This window comes from Haemaphysalis longicornis, unplaced genomic scaffold, assembly GCF_048455015.1.
Source record: "Haemaphysalis longicornis isolate Haplotype H1 unplaced genomic scaffold, Haemaphysalis longicornis Haplotype H1 scaffold_10, whole genome shotgun sequence".
NCBI lineage: Eukaryota > Metazoa > Arthropoda > Arachnida > Ixodida > Ixodidae > Haemaphysalis > Haemaphysalis longicornis.
Window position 1 is genome coordinate 11,263,103 of NW_027526204.1, and position 17,260 is coordinate 11,280,362.

The 17,260-nt window shown below is 46.5% G+C and overlaps 1 protein-coding gene across 3 annotated transcripts in view; it reads left to right on the forward strand.

The window, feature by feature from the left end:
• Positions 1-17,260, forward strand: part of LOC144158171 (putative protein kinase C delta type homolog) — a 493,518-nt gene that overhangs the window by 331,301 nt on the left and 144,957 nt on the right. The gene's annotated exons all lie outside the window — the stretch shown is intronic.

Below are 17,260 nucleotides of genomic sequence, written 5' to 3' on the forward strand. Positions count from 1 at the left end.
TGTAGGCGGGGTTTTGGAATGTGTTGGATGATCATTGTATTACTTAGCAGAGGTTGCGTTGTGGTAATACCCCCCCCCCCCCCCCCCCCGAAGACTGGATTGTGTAACGTTGCTTCAACATTGCGCAACACGTTGGAACGAAATAACGGTCACAATGCAGCTTTTCCTTCTCTGGCGAGGCAGTCAAGGTATGAGTATTGTGTCGTCAGGCCGTCCTCAATAACGTGGATTGGTTGGGAGTGATGGTATGTTTATTGACATATTCAGGGTTATGCTAGTCATAGCCTTCTATGCTCCTGCTATCTTGCTTGAATATAATTACACAACAATGTTCTTTGCGAAGCTGTTTCGACTCCGCAACAGGCCCGCTTCTAACGCCTAGCCCTCCCAGGAAGCAACGGGTGCTAAATGTAGCACAAACAAGAAGGTAATACAACTGATGTGTATAGGTTTGTTCTTACAGGGAAACAGCTTGAGGCTACCTCATTTGTGGGACGCTGGGAAGTAATGCTTCTTGCATGTCATCGGCAGCATCACGCTCCAGCTCCAGAACCGAATGAATGGTGGGTCCCCGAGAGCACGCCTTTTAGCTCTCAAAGCTGCCCACTCTAACAACAGGCCGAGTTTACCAGTAGCGTTCAAGAGTAATCTAGAACTACGAATAAACGGACAGAAATGTGTCTCGATGGAAAGAAACAGGATTGCCCTTCATAGCGACACTTCCTTTAGGCCTAAATATGTCAACTTTGGCTGCGTGAAGTTCAGTTGCCTCAAGCAGCAACAATTTATAACCCTGTAGCCTTGAATATACTACAAGAAATTTGAGTCATGTTAATATTATCATTAGATATTTGCACTAGAGCGCAAAGCAGTGAACAGTCCCTACAGAATGCAGCAGAATACCGAATGAACCCACGCACATCTACTGTCCTGTCTAGTTATGGGTTTCTCTGCTTTCCTGGTATTGCCTATTTAAGGCCGAAAAAGGGAGCCTATATGCAGTATCCAGGGTTTATAGGAGAGCACTATATGTACATACACATGACAACGTGATCATTGTTTCGGGGTGCGCGGCTGGGAACACCAGGTAGAATCGTAGTTGAAGCTTTTGCCTTGACAGAATATGCCGAGCACCATGATAACAAATCTACTCGATCCACTTTGACTGTATCTTGGAGCCTTCAGGTGCTTCTTGTTATAATAAAAGCCGCACCTGCCTACAATAACTTGTCTATTGAAAAGGAATTGACTCCATATCTACTTGCTTCACAGCAAATGTCGTTAAAAGACGGTATGTCCTTGGCGGCCCCAGCAACCTTGCACGCTCTTCCTCTTTCTTGTCGCTGTTCACATGAAGAATTAGCGAAGTTTGCTCAATTCAATTCAAATTTAACGCGCTGGCGCAGCTTATGCGCTATGTGTTGGAAGTCTAGTCTCGGCTGTTTTGTTCAGGACATCTTTTGTTATATGTTTATATGTTGTCTAATAAATGCATTTTTAACTTTTTTCTTTGCTGCTTTATTTTTATATTTACTATGTTTACTTATAACTTTTTATGAACTGAAAAATCATGGTGCACACGGTCATGTGCTTGTAGTTTGGCAAAAAATGCTTCATTTTTTGCGCCAAATAATGTCGGCTTGTGTGAGCCATAGGTTTATTACTTTGTCATGGTGTTGTGTACGTATACTTCGTGTGCAAGCATTCTTACTCCTGGGTTTCGGTCGATCTGCTAAAAATCCAGTGGCAGCCTCACCAAAGGCTTTGCGTATACCTAGCCGGAGAAGACTATTGTCTTGCAAATACTGCGGCGTTCTTAGGTATACTTACGCGCTTTGAACGCGAAAGAATTATGTCCCTCATGGTGATACTACTTAAAGACGCCTCCACTTCTGCGTTGCGCTGGAGTCTGTTTGTTCGCTGTCATTTCTTCAAAGATATGATAAAACAGCAGAAAAGAAACCTCTTGACAATCAGCGCCGCCGCAATGATGGAGCGCATCTCCGAGCGTCGCAGCCACCGACATCTAATGTTCTTGTACAGCGGCTTTCCTGACGCTTATTACACAAGCTTCAGGTGCGCCCCAATAACCCCAGTCACCCCAGTACACCCCAAACACCTGCAACTCCAGCCCTTTGCAGGCACCAACAAGACTGCTGTGATGAAATATCAGAGCCCCACACCATGGTTCCACGCTTATATTTACACGCCATGTTATTTGTGCTGTGCCCTGACTGAGTCACGGGCCGTGCAGTTGTGCGAGTAAGAAAGAGAAAGGTGAAGGTGGAAAACGACCCAGAATAAACATAGCGTCCTGAGAGGTGGTCGCGTCTCCTCACAGTATATATAAAGTTTATGACAACATTGGATGTCTTTTTGTTCTCTTCATATATATACATTCTCCGTTCTCGTATTTAACAGTGCAAGTCATTGCGCCATGTGTTAAAGGAATACTGACAGCAACTTTTGACGCCTAAAAATGATATAATTGGCCTCAGTAGTTTGTACAGATGCCTCACAGAACCTTTTGCAGTGATCCGAGGCCGGAGTCACATCTAAATGAGATTTCGCTTGTCCCGGCCGCGAGCTTCTACAAATCGGCAGCACTAGCGAAATCGCGTTCGGCGTGACAAAACATTCGCCGGCGTGTCTGGCCGGGTCAGGGTGACGTCATATAGTCGTTTTCGAAACCGGGAACGATATCCTGATCTGGTGTTGTCGGTGGTATTCGTTTGGGAAGGAGACGTGGTTGTACCTGTGTGAGCAATGCTTGTAAACTTTGCGCACTTTGCGTGTTCGACGTCTTTGCTCTTCAGTTCGCGGCCGGCACATGGTGTTCCCTTGCACTGGTGCCAAAAACTGTGCGGTGCCGGCACCGCGCGGTGCGTGGTGTCGACGTGGCGGTGCGTGGTGTCGACGTGGCAGTGCGCGTCGCCGAGCTCGCCCAAGTTGTGCTATGGCAAGCTCGCGGAATGCGAAGTACTGCTGTCCGAGCAAATGGACGACGACGCCAAGATGCATTATTTTCCACGCGACGACATGCAGCGCTAAACGTGGACTGAGTTCGTGCGCTGCGGCGGCCGCAAGAACTGTCGCCCAAGCCAGTGGGCTCGGCATTGCTCGAGTCAGTTGGGTGTTGGGAACTTTAGGCTTAGTATCGTGACAAATATTTGATCGCCGCTATCTGTACAATCGCAACTTTTCACCGCACTATCATCCCCTTTTTCGCATTCAGAGCTTTATTTTGGCTATAATTGCCGTTTCAGCGATCGGTAACCAAGACATCTGCCATGGCTTGTTTTGATTCTAGCGGGCAGGTGGCGCCATCTTTCGGTGGCTCGCCGCACCACGGTGCCGGCAGTGCTGGGTCGGAGCGCCGAACCTCCGCTACTGGTCATCGTAGGCTTACCATCGCGGCAAATATCTGAACGCCGCTTTTAAATTCAGCGCTGATAAGAACCCCTAGCACAATTTTTCACAACACTCTAACATCTACTTTCTCACATGTGGGACTTCTTTTTCGCGATCAGATCGGTTAGAAGAGTGGCGACAAGCTGTTGCTATCACGGTCAGCGCCGGTTCGAGCCGCAGTAATATAAAAAAACCCGCCCGCATCTTCCCACGGGGGGAACTCGAGTAAATGCATCGCAGAGTGGCGGGGGTATCGCGTGAATGTGGCGTAATTGGGTATGGTTTGGGAATGCTTAATTGTTATTTCGTCTTTAATATTCTTATTAATGAAGGAGAAGCGAAGGCAAGGAGTGTAAAGTTAAAGTCTCTCTTTATTGCTTGGTGCCGTCAAGCAAAGCGTCAAGTCAAGCGAAAGCCAAGCAAAGACGCCCTTGACTGCATTCCGAACGCGCGCTCCGCCGCTTATATACACACCACCCACGTTCGAGGGAGAGGAGTACGGGGGAGAGACGCGCATGCGCACACTTCCGTACGCAAGCGCGCGAACTTTCCACGCACCCACCACGCCGTTATCACGTGTACACGCCCTGCTGCCGTTACTGTTGAGCGCGACGCAGCGCACGGGTAGCTACGACGCATGCGCGCACAGACGCGCTCCCCCCCCCGCACCGCCGCAGCTGTTCTTGAGAGCGACGGAGCGCACGGGGTACACGCGCTCCTCCCGCACCGCCGCACCTGTTGTTGAGAGCGAGGAGGGTACGGGGGAGAGACGCGCACCTGCGCCTCGACGCGACGCGCATGCGCAGTGAGCGTGTGGACGATGCCGACACCATCGACGAGTGACATCGCGAGCCTAAGAAATGCTCCGCATTTAAAAACGGACGTCGGCGAAGACGTCGCCGGCCTAATCGTCTGGACAAATAAAGCTGTTCTCTGTGTCTGTCGGGTGGCAGCGACTCATCCCAGTCTGACGATTCAGACAACATGTCGACTGCGCGGGCGAGTGCGGACCATGTGCAATCGTAGCAGGTGATGTGGCAAACGTCCCTGACGTCACGGAAACCGTGGCGTAAGATTCGCCGTCCTGCATTTGAACGGCCGTTTTGCGCGCTACGACCCAATTTGAAACTGATCGGAATAAATGCATTATAAATAATTTTACGCTGGTGGCTGACCGCTTTTGGTTCAATTTTTGTAATTACTGGACCACTAGGTATCCCTTACAGCATAAAGACCGAAAGCGAGAAATTTAGTGTCAGTACTCCTTTAAAATGCCAACACTTCCCTTGTATCAATTACACCCTGTACCAGTTACAGTGACCGCCATATTTCCCGTGCGAACGGCTTCCAGTCTAAGCAACGCGTTGCCCGATTCACGAGTTTTCTAAACGTGTCATCGGGCTTTGAACGCAAAACTAGAAGTTTTGCCCAACTTCTCGATTGCGTTTTTCTCGATTGCACAAGTTGCCCGTGGCACGCGGGGTGACGTCCTCAGCGTAACGTAATACACTGCAGAGTTGAGCTCTAAGTAAATACGGGGCCAAGTGTATGCGCTTAACATCAATTAACATTCCGAAGTTACCAGCTTTGTACGTCGCAAAAAATTGAGATGGCGAAAGACGCTATGAGAAGGGCATTGATAACAGGGTTGCTCAGCATCCCTTGATTACTTTGTTAGATGGTGTTTTCTCGCTTCAGCCTATGTGCGCCCACTTTGTGAGTTGCGTGTGAACCCATGGAGCCTGTAAATCAAACGAGCATGCCATGGGAAAAAAGGCACATACCCGCAGAGGGCTTTGGGAACGTTTTATAATATAACAGATGACCTCCGCTATTTAAGCCAATCAATCAATCGATTAATCAATCAATCAATCAATCAATCAATCAATCAATCAATCAATCAGTAAGTTACCGTACATACAATCGGCAATTGAATAGGCCGGTCTTGTAACCCTTCAACACTTAGGCAAACAGGCGACATTCAAGAAAGAGCGCTCCTAGGCAACACCGTTCCATCGGAGAGCCGAGCCACTAAATGAAGGCCACACAACCAAGAAAACACCTACAAAAGTTTAACACAAAATGCTGGGTGCGTGGCACTGGAGGCGAGAGTGTACGAAAAGCGCCATCTGGCACAGCGCATAACCATATCGCGTTATCTCAGTTCGAATGCTACCACGCACATTCAGGTTGCTGAAACCTTTTTTCAATTTTTCAATTTTACGCGCAAGCCAGTATGCCCAATATTGCAATTTTTCGCCTCGGTGCACACTAACCTTTTAGATGCGACTGCATCTCATTCACTCGCCTTGTCCCTCCATACGGCATTGTTGTTGTCTGTCCACACCCCTCCCCCATTCTCCTCGCCGCGCGAGCTGCGCTCTCCGCCGTTCACTCCCTCTCCTCTCCGATAGCGAACACTCTCTCGCGAGGGGCATTGGATTGGATTCCATTGGGTTGGCTTGGCTTGGCTTGGATTGGCTTGGCTTGGCTTGGCTTGGATTGGATTGGATTGGATTGGATTGGATTTGGATTTGGATTTGGATTGGATTGGATTAAAGTGGATTGTGTTGGATTGTGTTGCGTCATACCCGCGCCACGTTGCGTCATAACCGCGGTCGTTCCAGCACCGGCGTTACAATTTCCATCCATGCGTTGAATGGAGCCTAATAATTCTGCTGACCAACCCCACCTTCCCCCCACAACATCACTCGGTGGCAGTGGGCCAGCCTAGCACGGGTGAGCACGGCCTACATAGACAGTGGCAGCGTTACGGTCACGACCGTGTACCTCGCACCAAACCTCTCACGCGCTCAAAGCGAAGAGTACGTGCACAACGCGTTGGAGGAGCCTCACTACAGCGTCAACTCGACCACACCGTTCCTCTTGGCCGGAGACTTCAACGTGGATGTGCGCAGGCACGATTGGATTGTGCGTCACATGGCGGTCAAGTACTCGCTGGAGTACATGACGACTAGTGCCCCAACAACGATACGAAACAAGAAACGCAGGTCACTGACCAAGTCAAAAACAAATTGACGTTTCGGGAGCGCTACGGCTCCCTTGTTCACAATGAAATCGGCCACTGGAAAACGCCGAAATGTATAGCCCCCAGTAATCTTTTAAGAGATTTGGCGTAGTCAGGATTCATGCAGCCGTCCGTCCTGTTGATTGTGTGCGGAGTCGTCTGAATAATCAAGGACTCCAGATTCAGGCGTGCAGATATGTTGCGTTCCGTCGTCAGTATCTTGGAATGTTCCCAGTTTATCGCATGTTGAGTATTCGCCACGTGTTCCGCAATGGCGTTGGAGACCACGTTTTTCGTTCGCAAGTCGTACTGGTGTTGCTTTATGCGTTTGCAAAAATTACCGGATTCGCCTATGTATACTGCTGGGCATTCGGCGCAAGCGATCCGATAAACAACACCAGGAAATTTGCAACGCGGAAGCCTGTCTTTCACATTCACCAGCTCATTGCGCAGCTTGCTTGTTGGTGCGTGCGCCAGTTGCAAATTGTGCTTTCGGAAAACACGTGCCAGGGCCTCACTGATCCCAGGTACATATGGCACCACGGCGCGTTTTGGCTTCTCTGTGTTCTGGCTTGTTACGTTTTCCTCGAGTAGAGGGCGCTCCGGAACCATTCTTCTCTGCGTGTTTCTCACGAACGAAAGCGGGTAGCCGTTCTTCTTTAGGTCCTTTTCAATTGTTGCCAATTCCTTCTGGAGCACAACTTCATCGGAGCAGGTTCGTCTGGCCCGATTTGTTAATGCCATGACAACTGACCGCTTGTGACTGATAGGGTGTGCTGACTTGAAGTCCAGGTACCTTCCAGAATGGGTCAGTTTCCGGTAAACACGGAAAGTAAGACCTTCAGCCCTACGAGAAACGATGGCGTCCAAAAAAGGAAGTGAGCCACTGGCCTCCTCTTCAACAGTAAATTGAATGGAAGGCTCCACGCCGTTAAGGTGCTCCATAATCGTTGAACGTGCCTCCGGTCCAGGACGCAGAAGCAGTCATCCACATACCTGAGAAACAGTTTTGGCCGTGGCTGGAAATTATCCAATGCCTTGGATTCTATGGCCTCCATTGCGAGGTTTGCCGTCGTCACGGATATTGAAGCCCCCATCGCTGTACCGAAAGTCTGCTGGTAGAATTCACCGTTGTAGCTAAAGTAAGTGTTTCCCAGGCAGAAATGAAGCAGCTGGCATAGTTCCGTCACGTCAAAAGGGGTCCGTTTTTCTAGCGATGGATCCTCGCTTAGACGTTGCCTGCAAGTTTCAATTGCCAGTTCAACCGGAACGCTTGTGAAAAGGGAGCAAACGTCAAAAGACACGAGGATATCATTGTCCTCCAGAGTGACAGCCTTCGCTTTCGTAATAAAGTCCGATGTGTTCTTGATGTAGGTCCCCGTCTTCCCCACCAGTGGCGCTACGAAAGGAAAACGTGGTCTCCAACGCCATTGCGGAACACGTGGCGAATACTGAACATGCGATAAACTGGGAACATTCCAAGATACTGACGACGGAACGCAACATATCTGCACACCTGAATCTGGAGCCCTTGATTATTCAGACAATTCCGCACACAATCAACAGGACGGACGGCTGCATGAATCCTGACTACGCCAAATCTCTTAAAAGATTACTGGGGGCTATATAATTCGGCGTCTTCCAGTGGCCGTTTTCATTGTGAACAAGGGAGCCTTAGCGCTCCCGAAACGTCAATTTGTTTTTGACTTGGTCAGTGACCTGTGTTTCTTGTTTTGTAGTAAGCTACCTGACCAGAAGGTATGCCGTCCAACCATCGACTTCAACAACGATACGGGGCACGTGCATAGACTTGATCTTCGCTGCAAATTACACGGTGGTCCCGTTACTTCACCATCCACTACCCGTACACTTCAGCGACCACAAGGCCGTCATCGTTATCCTTACTCCGCGTGTTAAATAAAGAATACATCATACGCGTTCCTCACACGTTTCACGCAATTAGAGAATAAACCCAACGGAAACACCAAGTCAACCCCCAAGATGCGTCGCATCTCCACAGGGTTCCCCTCGAGGGAAGGTGGGGTAATTTTTGCACTCTTTTTGGCCAAAAGAGTGCAGTATAAGTGTAAAAAGGGTGTTGGGAGGCCATTACACCCTTTCCCTTCCATATCAGTACTCTTATTCGTAGATATACACCTTTTTTGCGTGTAAAAATAGCGTTGACCAACTTCAACACTCTCTGTTTTTGGTAGGGAGTTGAAATGGTAGAGAACAGGTGTTGAGCTGTTCACTGATTAAAGCCATGCATGCATGTATAGCCGCACTGCTAAGTGCAAGACATTCCCTCATATCCTCCTCCTCACCTCGTACGAAATGTAAAAAAGCGAAAAAAAAAGTTAGCCTCATTGACCCCTCGTTTTTATATACGGTTCACCTAATGGCCCAAGTTTAGCTTTTGCAGGTGAAACATCAATTTGATCTTTTAAGACTAAAATTATTATATATACACAATAACCTTTTTTAACCCTTGTTCCCTAAAAAGGCGCTGTATACTGTACCTGTTTTAAGGGAATAAGGGAAGTAGAAAAAGCAATTTAAGAAGACATTACTGCCTATTTCTTAGGTTAAAACTCCTTAATTTGTATGCTTTGCACTCCTTTTCTCTTGCGAAAAGGGTGTTGACTGACTATAACGTCCGTCTACTTCTTTCTGGGTCCCTGACGATTTTTCGCTGGTAAAATGGTTCTGAGTAACATCCTTGGTTTTTCGTAGGGTGGGGAAAAGCTGTGAAGTAAGGGTACAGTTGCACAAAAACAGAAAAAAAGCTGCGGAGCTGGAGGTCGACCTAGCTGCTTCCGGTGTTGCTAAGTTTTGCTGGCTTCGCTAAGTTTTGTTAGGTTTCGGGATGTTCCAGCTAGGCTAGGCTAAGTGCTGAGGCGTAAGGCCAAATTTAGCCGGATTTTGCCAAGGATGTTCCAGTGTGTCCCCCACACTGACAGCGAATCCAAGGGGGAAACATGCAAGGTCGTCCTTCAGCTCAGCTGTTTCTGCAGCTTTGCACAACTAGTGCAAGCCACGCCAATTTTTTTCGTCTTAGTATCACAAAAAGTCTGGTACCTTTAAAATTCTATAGTAAGAGGTGCACCCAATGCGCCCCTTGTGCTCACATTCAAACAGACTCGGAAGCCGGCTTCACTGTGACAAAACCTGTCTGCGGTGGTGCACCCGCCTTTACAGGCAGCTCAGTTCTTTTTCTTTGTAATTTTTTTTCCTAACGCTACCTACCCAAGCTCAAGCTTAAACAGCTCCGCTGGTAATTAATTATGTCAATTCTATTGTTCGTGAGGACCAAAACATCGCCCGGCTTCTAGAAAAAGTTCAGTCCGGCCGTGTAAACGTGTACCTCCAAAGGTAGCGGCCTTTCACACTCTATTTCTTACTCTCCGACACCCGGATTTTTAGCTGTACACCGTTGTGGGTGTCGTCAAAATAATTAACACCCTTCCTACTGGGTGTTAAAAGGGTTCGGAATATTTGTGCGACTTGATTGTGCGACTTCATTGTGTCAGTATGTCATGCTGCGGGTTCAGCCGAATCAAATTATCGCGCACAGCTGTTTTAAGCAACCTTTCACAAGAGCACCCGGTTTTAGCCAAAACATCTTTTAATGGTGCGCGTCGTGAGACAAGATTTTTACAACCTTTTCGGCCCAGAAAGATTGCTAAAAAGTATGTTGTATAAAAAAGTGTGTTGTATAAATCTTGGTGGTTAATGATGGCACAACGCCGTGAACCATGTCAGTGGTTCAAGTCATGGTGGTAGGAGTTGCGTATTAGGCAGCCTTGAAGTAAGCTTACATAATAAGAAAATTGTTTACACAAACAATAATATTAGTCGTTTAGATGACCAATATAAATTTATTTAACCAACAAACTGGGGCTATGCGAGAAAATTCACTCGCGGCAAGTACGTATTAACCTCGGGGAGTGGCCTTCTATTTTTGTCAAAATTTTTTGCTTTGGTACCCGGCTCTCATTCGGGAAACGGCATAGGCCATGTAGGCATTCAATATAATTTGTCCAAATTATATTACTTATATACTTATACTAATTGTAGTAAATTTCTTGCCCCTACGGGGAACAGGCTCCAGTGGATTAAATTCTTCAGTAACATGCGGTAGTTGTCTTGTGTTTACATTCTCGCCTTTCCTTTTCTACACCCAGTTACTATACCTTATTACCCACCTACAGGATTCCTGGTTGACCTTCTGTCTGTTACATTAAAATGCTAAGCCGTGCCGCCGCGGCCGCTTTTCTGATGGAGGCGAAAAGCAAAAACGCTCGTGTGTATGAGATTTCGGCGCACGTTAAAGATCCCCAGGTGGTCAAAATTAATCCGGAGCCCTCCACTACGGCGCGCCTCATCGCCTGCGTTGCGTCGGCGCGTGAAACCCTACAACCAATCAATCAAAATGCTAAGCCGTACGTAGTATGGCCAGCACTTCCCCCACCCGAATGCGCTAAGCACGTCTTCATTCATGTATGTTCAGACTACCCACGCAAGAGCGTTATCGGGATCTATGGACGTAAAAAAAGCGCATGTCATGAATTAGGGTTGGGTGAGATGTGAAATGACGTCATTTTTTAAAGTTATTCTGACAAATGCGGCAACAATCGGAACCCCGCCTCATTCAGTAAAGACCAGCAGTAACAAGCTGACATATCTCGCTTGATACGATCTTGCTTGAGAACATAGCCTAAGAAGATATATCAGTTCGTTACTGCCGGTCTTTACTGAATAAGGCCGGGTTCACACGTTGCCGCAAATGTCGTAATTAGTTTAAAGACCCAGTCGAAAGAGACAACAAAAAAATTCTGCAGTTTTGTCGTATTTTCGCGTGTCGTTTTGCCGTATTCTTGTCATGTCGGGATTCTGGTGTTGTGTTGTGCGTCATAATACTGTTGCTAACCTTAATACTGTTGCTAACTGGTCCAAAGCCTGGTCAATGGAACTTAACATTAAGAAATGTAAAGTAATGCGTATTTCCCGCACCAAGACTGTCTCACCACCCTTTTATCCTAACAGTGTCCAATTAGAATGCGTTACATCTTATAAATACCTTGGCATCCACATTACTACTAACTTAACCTGGAACCTTCACACCGAATATGTAATTAACCGCATGCTCGGTTACTTACATCGTAGTTTCTATAAGGGGCCATCGCAACTTAAACTAATGCTCTAGAAAACACTTATACGTTCCAAACTGGAATACGCATGCTCGGTATGGGACCCAAGTCAGGATAAACTTAAAAACGCCCTAGAACTTGTTCAAAATAACTCAGGTTTGTTCTGTCCAACTATAATCGAACAGCCAGTATTACTGACGTGAAATCAAACGTTTGCCCTCCCGTCTCTGTCAGCACGGCGTCAAATTTCTAGACTAATTCTTTTTCACAAACTGTATCACCACCATGTTCTGCATGACCAGTTTATCGCTACACCCCGTTATCGATCTGATCGCATCGACCACAGCCACAAAGTTGGAATTGACTTTTGCAACACGCAGCATTTCTTTCACTCTTTCTTGCACAAGACAAGTAGGGAATGGAATCGCCTTCCTTCTAGTGCTGTATCTATTAATTCTAACGAACAGTTCCGAAATTTTATTACTTTAATTGTATAAATAGTATAAATTGTATACATCTGTAACGTCTCTTTTCTTGTTATGACTGTGGGTTGCTCCTTTTTTCTCTCGTTGATCTAGCTAATATTGTATAATTAGCTTATATTGTACTTCATTTTTTCTTGTTTGTTTACCTGTATTCTACCCCCACTCCCCTCTGTAATGCCTTTGGCCTTGACGGTATCATAAATAAATAAATAAATAAATAATAAATAAATAAATATTCTTGTCCTGATTTTGATGTTCCGTCGTGCCGAATTCCTGTCTTGGCGTGATCCTGATGTTCCATCAGTAGTTGCACATGGCTTGATTGTTATTTATTGCCCATTGTGAAGAGTAGCGTAAATGGCAGTTCTGTTGTGACTAAAGAAATGTTTGTTGTTGAGAAAAATTGACTTTGTCGTTACGACAGAAAGGTGTGTCGTAACAACAGATGGGTTTGTCGTAACAACAGGACTTCTTTTGTCACAACAAAGGTTTATCGTACGATATGAATTCTTGTTATGTTTTTGCGGTATTCCTGTTGTGATTTTAGAAGGGTGAATGACGTAATTTCACGTCTGAGCCAACCGAACTCCGTGACACGCCCTTTTTTACGTCCATAGATCATGATATGGCTTTTGCGTCGGTAGTCTGAACATTGCCCAATGCGCTGCGTTACTGAGCAAGCGTTCTGTTCTAGTCATCTGTGGCTGCTTTCCTAGTGGAGGCAAACGTTAAGATTGGGCACAACCGCATGTTCGGCTGACGTTAGCAATGCCATGGAGGTGTTAGTTCACCCTAACGCCTCCAGTGCTGCTGTCGCATAGGCCAGGTTTAGCTTCGGTGCTTGCACAATGACGCACCATTTTTGCAAGTTAATGGATTTGACCCACCCCATCGTGTTATCAAGGGTACGCATTATTTTTTGCCAAGTAGCCTGAGCGGTCATTTCGCTTATAAATATTTCACTCCTTTAAAGGAGTGAAATTGTACCCTTAAACGGATCCCGCAACACTCTTTGAAACGTTTTTCGATGTCTTACATGCTTACAGAACGTAGTCAGCAAACACGTCTAATAACCTCGTTATAACGAAGTTGCACGGGAGCCCTAATTATTTCGTCATAATCAGTTTTTAGTTATATAAATTATAACATTTCACGAAAATGTATGTTCAGTTGAATGCACACTTATAAGCATGCAAAGAAAATTGCCTCACGGCCCACTGTACCGGTACGCGATCACGCATGCGAAGGAACTTAAATACAAGAAAAATATCTGACTTGCTCAACGCGCACACTCCCAGTTAACTACATGTTCGCTAGAGATAGCTGGAAAGAAGTCCGCGATGCTCTTTTGTTTCGGACATTGCAAGCGAGAGACTCCCTTTTCAGTGCACGTGCCACCACGTTCATGCCGTTTCGCCGTTGCCATGGGCACAAAAGAAGCGACGTATAAGGTCAACCGCATCTAGTGCGTGCGAAGACGTTGGCACGCCCAATGCGTGGGCACGGTAGAGCGCGGCGTCTTCGTCGTCGCTTGCGTCAGTTTGTCCGGTGTCGTCTGCGACAATAGCACTATAGAGACTAGAAGGAAAACCTTTCTAGCCTCTATCACGGCCGCTGGATGAAAGGCGCACTGACGTGCGGCCTGCCGCGTGCCTCGAAAGCGGCGTGAGGGTGCCTAGAGCCAAATACTGCCACCGGGGCGCCACCGTTCCGGCACTGGTAGCGGCGAGCGCGGCCCGCGGGACGCCGGCTTTCGGGCCGCTTATTTCGAAGTGTGGGCTTATCATCGGCGTTCCACGCTCCACTTAAGGCATCTACCAACACTAATGTTACGCCTGTTAAAAGACAAACACGATTAGCGGCTGCCGAGCTTCATTTGGTCAAGATGGAAGTTAAATTCCGTTCGCAGCGGCAGCATTACGCGTTGATAGTGTGCCTTCTGTCTCGCATTGCTGTGTTGTTGTGTCTTACATCGCCCGGCATGCTCTTTGTGACCTCACCCCCGGCAGAGATTTACGTTTTGTGTGCAAGCTGCGACTGCAGAGAATATATTAAAATGCCGGACAAACAAGAACAATGTTTTTGTGACGGCGCTTGTTATTTATGAGTGCCAACACTTCTCAATGTTTAAGACATAACCAACTTCTATGTAGGTTTTTCCTCGTGCACTAAATAAAACACCACAATTCGTATTAATCTCACGGCACATATGACTTCATTACACGTTGTTTAGTTATGAAGTAACACTACTATCACAGCTATGTCGGACATTTTTTTTATTTTGACAATATATATATATATATATATATATATATATATATATATATATATATATATATATATATATATATATATATATATATATATATATACAGTTGAATGAAAAGCGATTCCAGTTTCTACCTGATATTACTTGTTCCCTGTAGCCTCGAAAAAAATTAAGGAGAGCACATGGGCTGTCCGGGTCCACAAAAAACTTTAAAAAAATATGTGGCGAGCTCGCCAAGCTAATTTTGTTTCCGGACACAAAAGAAAAAAAGCGAAATTGCACAGAAATTCCACAAATTGCCTAATAATGCGTAAGCATTCAAACACCGTTTTTCCATTTCACATTTTCTTCTTCTCTTTGCTATTTTAAACCAACAATCTACATATTGAATATCATAATTATTAATTGTTCCAACTGCGTGAATTACGCATTTTTTTGTGCAGAGACAAGGCATTACACTTCTTGCATTACGTGGAGATTATGCTTGGGTACTCAAAAAAGAAAGCTGACGTAATAATAACGTATGTGAAAATTTTCCTAGGCTACGAAAATTGATTAGAATTGAAGCGCAGTATGTTCACAGAGCAAAACTATCGGAACGTCTTTAGAGCGCGCTAATTTGAGCGCATACTTGTGCTGCTCCATGAGCCCGACCGCTAGCTTCAGGAATAAATGCATATGGGTTTGAATCGGCGATGAAATAACTGAGGAAATGTACCTAGCACTAGTTCTCATCGCAAAGTTTGAAAAATGCTTAGCAGCTAGGAGCTAGCGTGCACCGTACGCACTGTCTCTTGAACGCAGCGTGGTGCATTTATTTTTCTTTCTATACAACCTCTGTCATCAAGTTTTCAGTAGCGCGTTTAAAGGCATTGTCGTGCCTGCGAAAATGGAACAACCCAAATCTCTATGCGCGGCAAGACATGATCGAGCCAGTATAAGAGTATCAAAAGACACGCATAGCAAAATGCCTAGTCTTTTCAAAGCCTTTTTCAACCATCCTATCGCGTGTCCTCGTTTTATGAGGTGCGCATTCCACCCGGCCTACATTTTTTTCAAAGATGTGTTTTAAGGCAAGCTTTAATCCATCGCCGGCAAATATTCATCGCTCTCTCGTGTGTCGACACCGCGTTTCCCGAGAAAAGGCGACATGTTTGAAATTTCGGACGAATAAATTCCCATCATATACCTGACGCTTGAACTGTAACTAATCAACTTTCGGCTTTAAACTGTGCAACGCGGTTAACGTGCTGTGTGTGAGACGTTTTCAGACAAAGCTAACCCGTGGGTATTATCTTAATATCTTTTTTTAACAATGTTGTTGAATATGCGGCATATTTTTAGATTTGTTAGATTGAAACTGTATTGCCTATATCTCATTCAAGAATTATATTAACTTCTAGCTGCTGCAGACACGGCCGGGCGGCTGGATCGAGCGACAGACTGGCAGACATACATACATACGGACAGACAATTTTCGCGGTTGAGGAGCCCAGGAATGACAACAACATCTTTTAAAACCCGTGCGCTGGCTGTCTCTCAGTCGGCGCACGCGCTCGCCTACGGGGACCACCCCCGCTCCGTCCCGAAACCAGTCCCCGAACGCTAGCGCCACGAGGGAGTCAAGCGGCGGCAAACGTAAACACCGCCACTCACGCCCTCGCCCGTAGAAATCCGGGCGACGCGGCAGGCCGCACCTTGCGTGCGCTCTCATCCAGCAGCCGTGCCTCTATAATAGCACGTCGCTATCGGCGTTGAGAGAGCTATCCCCCTTGTTCCGCCCCGTTGACTGAGGGAAGACGATGGTTGCTCATGCGCGTGTCGACTCGGGAGTTTTAAAACAGCGGCGGCGAACGAGTGTGGAACTCCGCGGTGCACTTCACGGACCGCGGTGGGGTTTTTGTTGACAGGCGAGACTAAGAGAGTTCGTTATATTCATTGACAGGTCAATTTTACTTCGTTACAACCAGGTCTCAAACGCATGGTTCTCTGTGGAGATTTCAAGAGGAATTTCATTTACGTCGTTATATCCCGCTACATTATAACGACGCTTGAGTACTTAGATTAGGGGGTCGCTAAGTGTCCCAGCCAAAACTAACTGCTCCATGGCCATTGGATAACTTAACGACTTGCTCATGATTTTCGTCTTTTTTTCGGTCTTGGCGTTCTTTGACCGCTGAAATTACGTCACAACAGCGGTGTAGCGGCTATTGTCTGTCTTTAATTCAGTTGCAGCAATGAACGCATTCGATCGCCTCTTAAGAAATAACGCCACAAAGCAAAGCAGAAACCGAAAGCGGATAGTTCTGCTGCGGTGAGCAAAAAACGCGGTGCCGTCCTGTGCTGCCGATAGATGTAGCAGTGCTTCCAGACGCGAAGGAAAGAGCTGAGGCGTTTGTCGGAAGTGTTGCGGAGTCCCTTTGAAGTGTTGATACAGGAGCTTAGACTGCTGGTTTTTGCCTACAACACTGAGAGTGGGTTTAGGCGCAAGGTCTGTACGGAAGGCTGCATACAATCTTTAGTTTTTGCAGTTCCCGAAATTACTCAAAGAGGCCCGGTATTTCTTCTGGCCCCAGACACGGCTGCGATTACAGTGGCGGTGCAATGTGCTCACTCCACGCTGTGCCGCTGCGGTTTATACGAGAATGCAAATGTGTCATGGAATCATCCTATGGCAGCGACGGAGGGGTGCCTAGTCCTATATCCGGTAGGGGGAGGGTATCTATTTTTGATAAAAAAATCGCAAATTAGAAATATATGCACAGAAACTCGGCAAATCGTACACGCGTTAGCATGCTTAGGCCCTTTTCTACCTTTCAAGCTCTCTCTTCAACAAATGCTCTGTTATAACAAACAAGTGCGGTAATCAATCAATCTTTATTTCAACAACGTCTGTGTTGGGGACCGTGAACAAAAA